The sequence below is a fragment of the Astatotilapia calliptera genome, chromosome 13, assembly GCF_964374335.1.
Source record: "Astatotilapia calliptera chromosome 13, fAstCal68.1, whole genome shotgun sequence".
In the NCBI taxonomy this organism is placed as follows: domain Eukaryota; kingdom Metazoa; phylum Chordata; class Actinopteri; order Cichliformes; family Cichlidae; genus Astatotilapia; species Astatotilapia calliptera.
Genome location: NC_137434.1, coordinates 5,261,556 through 5,268,246, shown reverse-complemented (window position 1 = coordinate 5,268,246; position 6,691 = coordinate 5,261,556). Strand labels below are relative to the sequence as shown.

The 6,691-nt window shown below is 41.7% G+C and overlaps 1 long non-coding RNA gene across 1 annotated transcript; it reads right to left on the bottom strand.

Annotated features, from left to right (window-relative positions):
* Positions 1 to 504: 504 nt before the first annotated feature.
* On the bottom strand, positions 505 to 5,586 carry LOC145419788 (uncharacterized). Its single transcript, XR_013901130.1, has 2 exons — positions 5,451 to 5,586; positions 505 to 1,557 (listed from the first exon to the last, which is right to left on the bottom strand). It is a non-coding gene; the product is annotated as an uncharacterized LOC145419788 (long non-coding RNA).
* Between the last annotated feature and the right edge of the window lie 1,105 nt (positions 5,587 to 6,691).

Below are 6,691 nucleotides of genomic sequence, written 5' to 3'. Positions count from 1 at the left end.
GCTTTATTGCGTGAGAACTGAGAATAAGATTTCTTCACATAAAAGTTACACAAACTTGCTTTTGCACTCAGCCCACCAACATACTTGTCCCTTCCAAATAAATTTCGGGTTGTAACAGTAGCCAGTAGACAGGCATTTATGTTTTCCCCCCATTTTATCTTTCCAGGTCTACTTCATAGATTTGTATAAATCAAGCAGCAGCGAGAGACATTTATATGTTAGGTCTCATATTTGTGAGTTCTGGGGTCAAGACACACACACACACACACAAGCACGAACACACATACAAACACAACAGATGCATGCATATGCATAAAATCTCTCTATAAGTTTCATGGTCAAGATCATGGAAGCAGGGCTGCTACACAAATACATCTGTACTCTTTTCCAAACTCAAACATGCAACAGCTCCCTTGGTCCAGGCTGCACTACAGCCCTCCCCTACAACCCCCCCCCCCCCCCCCACACACACACACACACACACACACACACACATCTGCTGAGTTCAGTTCACAAAGAATTTAATAGCCAAGCAGAGGCACATCTGCAAGCTATTTCAAATGTTGCTGTTGAGTTGGACCAGGTCATGCAGAAGGACTGGACACTGCATCCACTGCGCAACCCCCCCTCCAAGGTCAGGACATCTGAAGGAGATCCAGGGAAGCAGAGTGGAGGATGGTATGTGGGTGTATGTGAGAGGAGAACAGCAGGAAACCCATCCTCTCTTTTCATGCTCAGGTGGACTTTATTGTCCAGGTTCAGTGTTAAAGCCTTCAAGTTCATTACCATATTTAAACTCTTTCAAGATTTTCTTTTTCACTGACACACCCCAGGCCCCCTACCCCCACCCAAATGCAAAACAATAGTTCTTTTGTCAAGCATCATCATTCAAATGGTGCATACAGTAAAGGCCCTTTGACATTCATATTAATGGACCTATTTCATGTGAATGAGACACAGCAGGGGGGACAGATCTGGATATTTGCATGTTTCATTAATCAGCAAACATTTGTCGCTGGGTGGGCTGCGTAAGTGTGTGTGTGAGCTTATAAATTTCCACAATTTCAGGCAGTCGATCTCTGCTGAATAGAGATGGTCTGTGAAACCGCACAAAAAGAAGTAGAAGGAGCACACAGAAAGTTTGGGTGGCCTCATCATATACAGTTATGTGTAGATGGTTGTGTAAGCGTGTGTGTCTGTGAGCGTATGTGAGGCGAGGATCTACTGTAAGCCACATGCACACACACTATCACTGGTGATGAATGGCCTAACCTGGTGAGATAGTCCCTCATGAACTAACACACACATACGCAGCCAGCTTGCAAATGGATTACACTGTGTTGAGACTAGTCATCTTGTGTTTCATCTTCTTTATCCCACACACACACACACACTGAGTCTAATCCACTGTGTATGTTTATATTGCCCGTGGTCCCCAGGATTACGGTGGCAAGTGGGGAATGCTGGGAACAGCAGGTGACGTGTCGTCAGGTGGCTTCAGGCTGCTTTCCATGACGTTAAGGCCTGAAACAGAAGACGTGTGGTGACTACACAGACCTGTGGAGAGAGAGAGAGAAAAAGAGGCACAAAAAACAAACTTAATATCATCACTTTTATATATGTGAATCAATTCCATTTGAGTTCAATCTGATTTTATTTATATAGGGCCAAAATCACATCAACTGTTGCCTCAAGGCACTTTAGGTTGAAAGTTAAAAACCTTACAATAATACAAAGAAAACAGTCATATGACTCCCTTCCCCCACGAGCTAGCACTTTGGCAACAGTGGGAAGGAAAAAGTTCCTTTAAACAGGAAGAAACCTCCATCAGAACATGGCTCAGGGAGGGGTGGCCATCGGGTGCGACCGGTTGGGGTGAGAGATGATGTTATTTTTTATGTAAAGCAGCTTGATAGCAGCTTTACATCGAATGTAGCAAAACTACCAAAACCTCTACAGTTACACAAAGTCACAAATATCAAGTTGTAGCACAAAGTCAGAGGTGAAACATCGTGACTAATGCGAGAGACGTTTTCACACGATGTCCCATCATTATAGGTACGCTCACCTGGAGGCCCTCTGCTGCCTGCCGCTAACATTTACCAAGTTTGTGTAGCCAAAATGCTGTGAAATCAGAAACACTGACAATCCACTACTACATGCATGTGAACACATAGGAACATAGTTGTCACTGGTGAGTAATTTAAACTGATATTGGACATAAGTTTGAATTATATTTATGTAATATAAGCTATCTAAAATATTACTTCCTTGTTCCTACTGCTCTACTTTTACCCTTAATGTTGCTACGTTGCTAACTTTTCTATTTTGCTAGGTCCTGTTTTTGGTTTAATTGTTAGTTGTATTTCTCTACAAACTACAGTTAGTAGTTTTTCTCATACAAACAATTATGGTTAAGCTAATAATGAATCCATGTGAAGAAATATCTAATCTGCTAAGTACATCAAACAAGCACCAAAGAGAATCATGCAAAGACACAAATATCCTTTGCTGATCACCGGGGCCAGCAGCAGTTAACCTGCCTGTCACTCGCTTTACAACTGAGGAAACCACTGTCCAAACAAGATATGCTGCCACTCTGACACTCGGCTCTGACTCATCTTCCTCGCTTTTATCACCTGCAACTCTTTCCCACTGCTAGAACCAAAGCCACTACAGAGAATCTTCCAGGTCAAAGGTCATATAGAAAGCTTGAAGTGTGAAGATGGATTATGAGATTCCTTGAAATTCTTTATTTCTAAACTGCACGTAGTGACAGGTTACGGTCATGCCAGGGATTTACAAAGGCTTTCAAGTAATGCTGTGTGATGCAGATTTTGGTATTGGTCCAACACCAGGAAACTACAGCGCCTGTATGGCCGATACCAATACTGATGCTTTTTCCCTATAAGGGCAGTTTTTGTAGAGGAGAGCAGTGTGTCGTGACTTATGAGGTGAATCATCATCATTTTGCACATTCTGAACACATTTTAATGACCTCTAAATCACTGTGATTTTTACTTTCCACAATAATTAGTTAACTCAACAAAAAATTCATTTCAGCTTTTAATGCATTTTAAAACTGGGTGTTTTTGGAGATCTGGAATGTAAATATGCCGTCTCTTAAGCACTTTAAATGTATTATATAAATAAATCAGACTTCACAGTCAACACAGAAAGGTTCAGACAGTGGAAGTTTGATGTATATATTCTCATTCCCCCACAAAAAGAATTAATTTCCCATAATTCAGTGGGCTACATGCTGAACTTAGAGAATAGAACCAAAATATTGCTCCTCTCTGATATCTGTACTATTGGTATCAATACTATTGATATCTGGATTGATCCCCCTACCTCTACTTTCAATCCAGTCGTTAAGTGATGACATGACGAATCCTACTTCCGGGCCTAAAGTAGTCTGCGTTTAATATGGCTTTTGTGTTGTTAACATGTTTATGTATTTTCTTCTATTTGATCTCAAAAAGCTCCTAAAACAGTCAGCGATCACTGTTGACCTCCCTCGGCTTTTATTACCGCTAATCATTTATTTAAGCTCAGTTTTTAAACCTTAGGATGTAACTACAGCCCAGCCCATGCAGCAGTATATGAATGACTAACCTCGTATTATGGATGGATTATCTCAGTTGTTCTCCTGGCTGAAGTTTGGTCCTTTTACAGCATCCTGCCATGCGATTACATTTGTTCCTGACCACCGAGAACACTCACGATAACTTTTATCGAGTGGGAAAAAGTTCGCTTGTTTATATTATGCTATCATAGCTGTGTCGCTAGCGGTCACGTAGCACATCATTATATACCAGCTAGCCAAACTTCAGTAACCCTACAAACGTCACTGCTGTTTAGTTTTCTGTCTTCATTTATGCTGGAAGTGATAGCAGAGCTGTACGTTTTAATTTGTTTCCAAAACCCCGCAGTCAGGACATGCTATATTGTATTTAGATAGAAGCTAGCGAGCTAACTCCCTGCTAACTTCTAACTCCGTTAAATGTCATAAATTCTGTTTTCATGGATGCCTGGATGTTAAACTCAATTGTTACACCTGGTAGAGCAGAACGCTGATCATTTTATTAAAGATGAAAGACTTTAGACAGTTTTTCAACTCTCAGTAATGCCATAGTGATCGTTTGATATATGGACCTGCAGCGGAGTTTAGGCCCAGACACGGCTAGTGACGTCAGACTTAACGACCAGATAACATAATGTGCATGTAAACTGCTGCCGGTGTAACACTACGTTTGTGTCTTTTACAGGTGTTCTACTGTCTTACAGTGTATATATAGCCTACTGGTGCCAGGCTACATTATTACTGTAAAATTTCCCAGAATTTCACGTGAGACGATACTGACAGTCATCTTGTCCATAACGTCTGTTTTTGCATGCAGACAGGCCTTGAAAAATTGTTAACAGGCACAATAATGCAGTGTTTTGAGAACTGGTTACCGAGCTTGCCAAGGGAAAATTTATGATGGAAGGATGTTTCTGGTTCCCAGGGCTATTCAAAGCATTAAGCCCTGAATCCACGTGCCAACACAGAAACAGAAATACGTATCAAAGGAAGAATGGCTGCTAAACATAAGAACTAATGTCCAGTGGAGCAGAAATGCTTTGGAAGGATTTGAAAGAAGCAGACAGAATGGTGTATCTGCGGGTTTTATGGACAGCACAGATCAACATTAGGCTGAAAGGTGCCTCCATCAGACTCCACACATTTCTATGAATGTTCTACCGCATGGGAAGGCCAAGTCACTGATGGCTGTTTTGAATTTTAGGATCAAAATGGCTTTTCAACATAACTGCCCATCTCTATGCAAAACCACCATTGGCTGATTGTTAATCTCATGCGAAGGAAAGGCAGCTGTAATTATCTCTTCCTTTCAAATGACAGCTGCTTGGACTTCTCTTCAGCCCGCACGAGTCCTCTGGACAACTTCTGTTAAAGCATCTGGAAAGATTTACCCTACAGAAATGCTTTTTTTGGTCAAATGTTTTTCTAATAGGTATTTTGTGATTTCATCTCGCTTGGTAGCTACAGTTTTGCAAAGATTTTCCTCATGCCAAACTACAGGTTTGTTCTCAAATGACCTGTGGACCCACGTTTAATTATGAGAGACAGAACAACAGAACAAATACAGACGGGTGGGGGAGAGAGAGATGAGGAGACATGCATGTGGTGAGGACGCCAAGAGCTGTAGGCCTGAGTTTGAAAAAAAGAAAGATTGGAGAAGAAAGACAGAAAGTGAAGTAGGGGGCGGACGTGAACAGAAAGCAGGAGGGCGGCAGTCAGTTATATAAGCCAGCTCAATGAATCACTGCAGAAATCAGAGCTATCAGACCGCTGACACAGACAGACTTGGCCGAGGAATTGGAACAATATGAGGAGTAACACAAATGATAGGGCCTCTTGGCTGTTGAGTCATGTTGTTTCTTACCAGATCAAAGGTCGATCATCTAGGTCCAACGCTGCATTCATTCCTGTTTCCTTGTAACTCCTTTTGTCACATGCAAGTCCCGGCACAGGAGCTGTTGATTTGCACATTTACTAGTAACTGGACTTAAACTTCTGGCAACCCAGTTCTGTTGCTCATTTGCCAAAAAATCCATTAACATAGTTTTGTATTTTACCCTAAGCAAACTGAAATAAAACAAACCCGTGTGTGTGCGTGAGCTTGTGTTAGATTTAGGTGTAGATAGGGATTAGAGATACATGTATAGGATTTCATCCCCTTAAACCTAACTTGGGGAATGTGTGTTTATACCCTTGTATTCCCTGTTTTTGTGCCTGTGCGTGTGTGTGTGTGTGTGTGTGTGTGTGTGTGTTGCGACGCCGTAGAGGAGCCTGGCTGTAATGATCCAGCACAGTTTGTTTGCACAGCCACCCAAAGATCCAACAGGTCCACAGATTCAATCAAGGAGGATGTGGTTTCACTTCTAATTTTACACAAACCGTCTCGGCTATGCTCTGGATGACTGTAGAGTTGAGAAAGAATGAACATAGAGAATGACTGAGTGGCAGGAGATATGAGTCTGTAAGCCTTTCTTCCTGCACTTGCATTCATGTCTGCATGTGGGGCATGAAGGAAAAGGATATTCTGTTTGTGCAGAGGCATGGAGAAAGTGCAGAAATCAGCGTGTGCAGTGTGTGTGTGTGTGTGTTTCAGATGTATGCTCAGTATTAGTGCATAATTTTAGTCTGCGTGCAGAACTCCTGACCCACTGCTCTAACAGCACAGCAGTAATGAGCTTATTAGTCTAGTGATGTATTTAAGGCAGGTCACAGCAGTCGGGATTATTAGCAGCAGACTGTACACACATGGACATGTGATTTAGGGTAGTGGCAGTAATTGCAGTCAAGTACCAGTAGTACCAGCAGTGCTGGAGCTAGTTGTTAGTGCTGAGGCGGTATAGTTTTGTTAATAAAGGTGATGTGTTTTTGCCAGTTTTTTTGAAATTATAACCATCTGGCGTTGACTAAATAACATTAAGCTGAAAAAAACATATTTCCTCCAAATTGAAAGTCTAAAAGCTTGTAAAGTGTCCGTTTACACTATTATGCAAACGTCCTGAGCCTCGCCTCATGTCTTTAATCAGAAATCGGGCAGTTAATTATTGTACCACGTGCAAACACGGAAACACAGTGTATAATACAACAACAGAGTTTGTACAGTTCAAA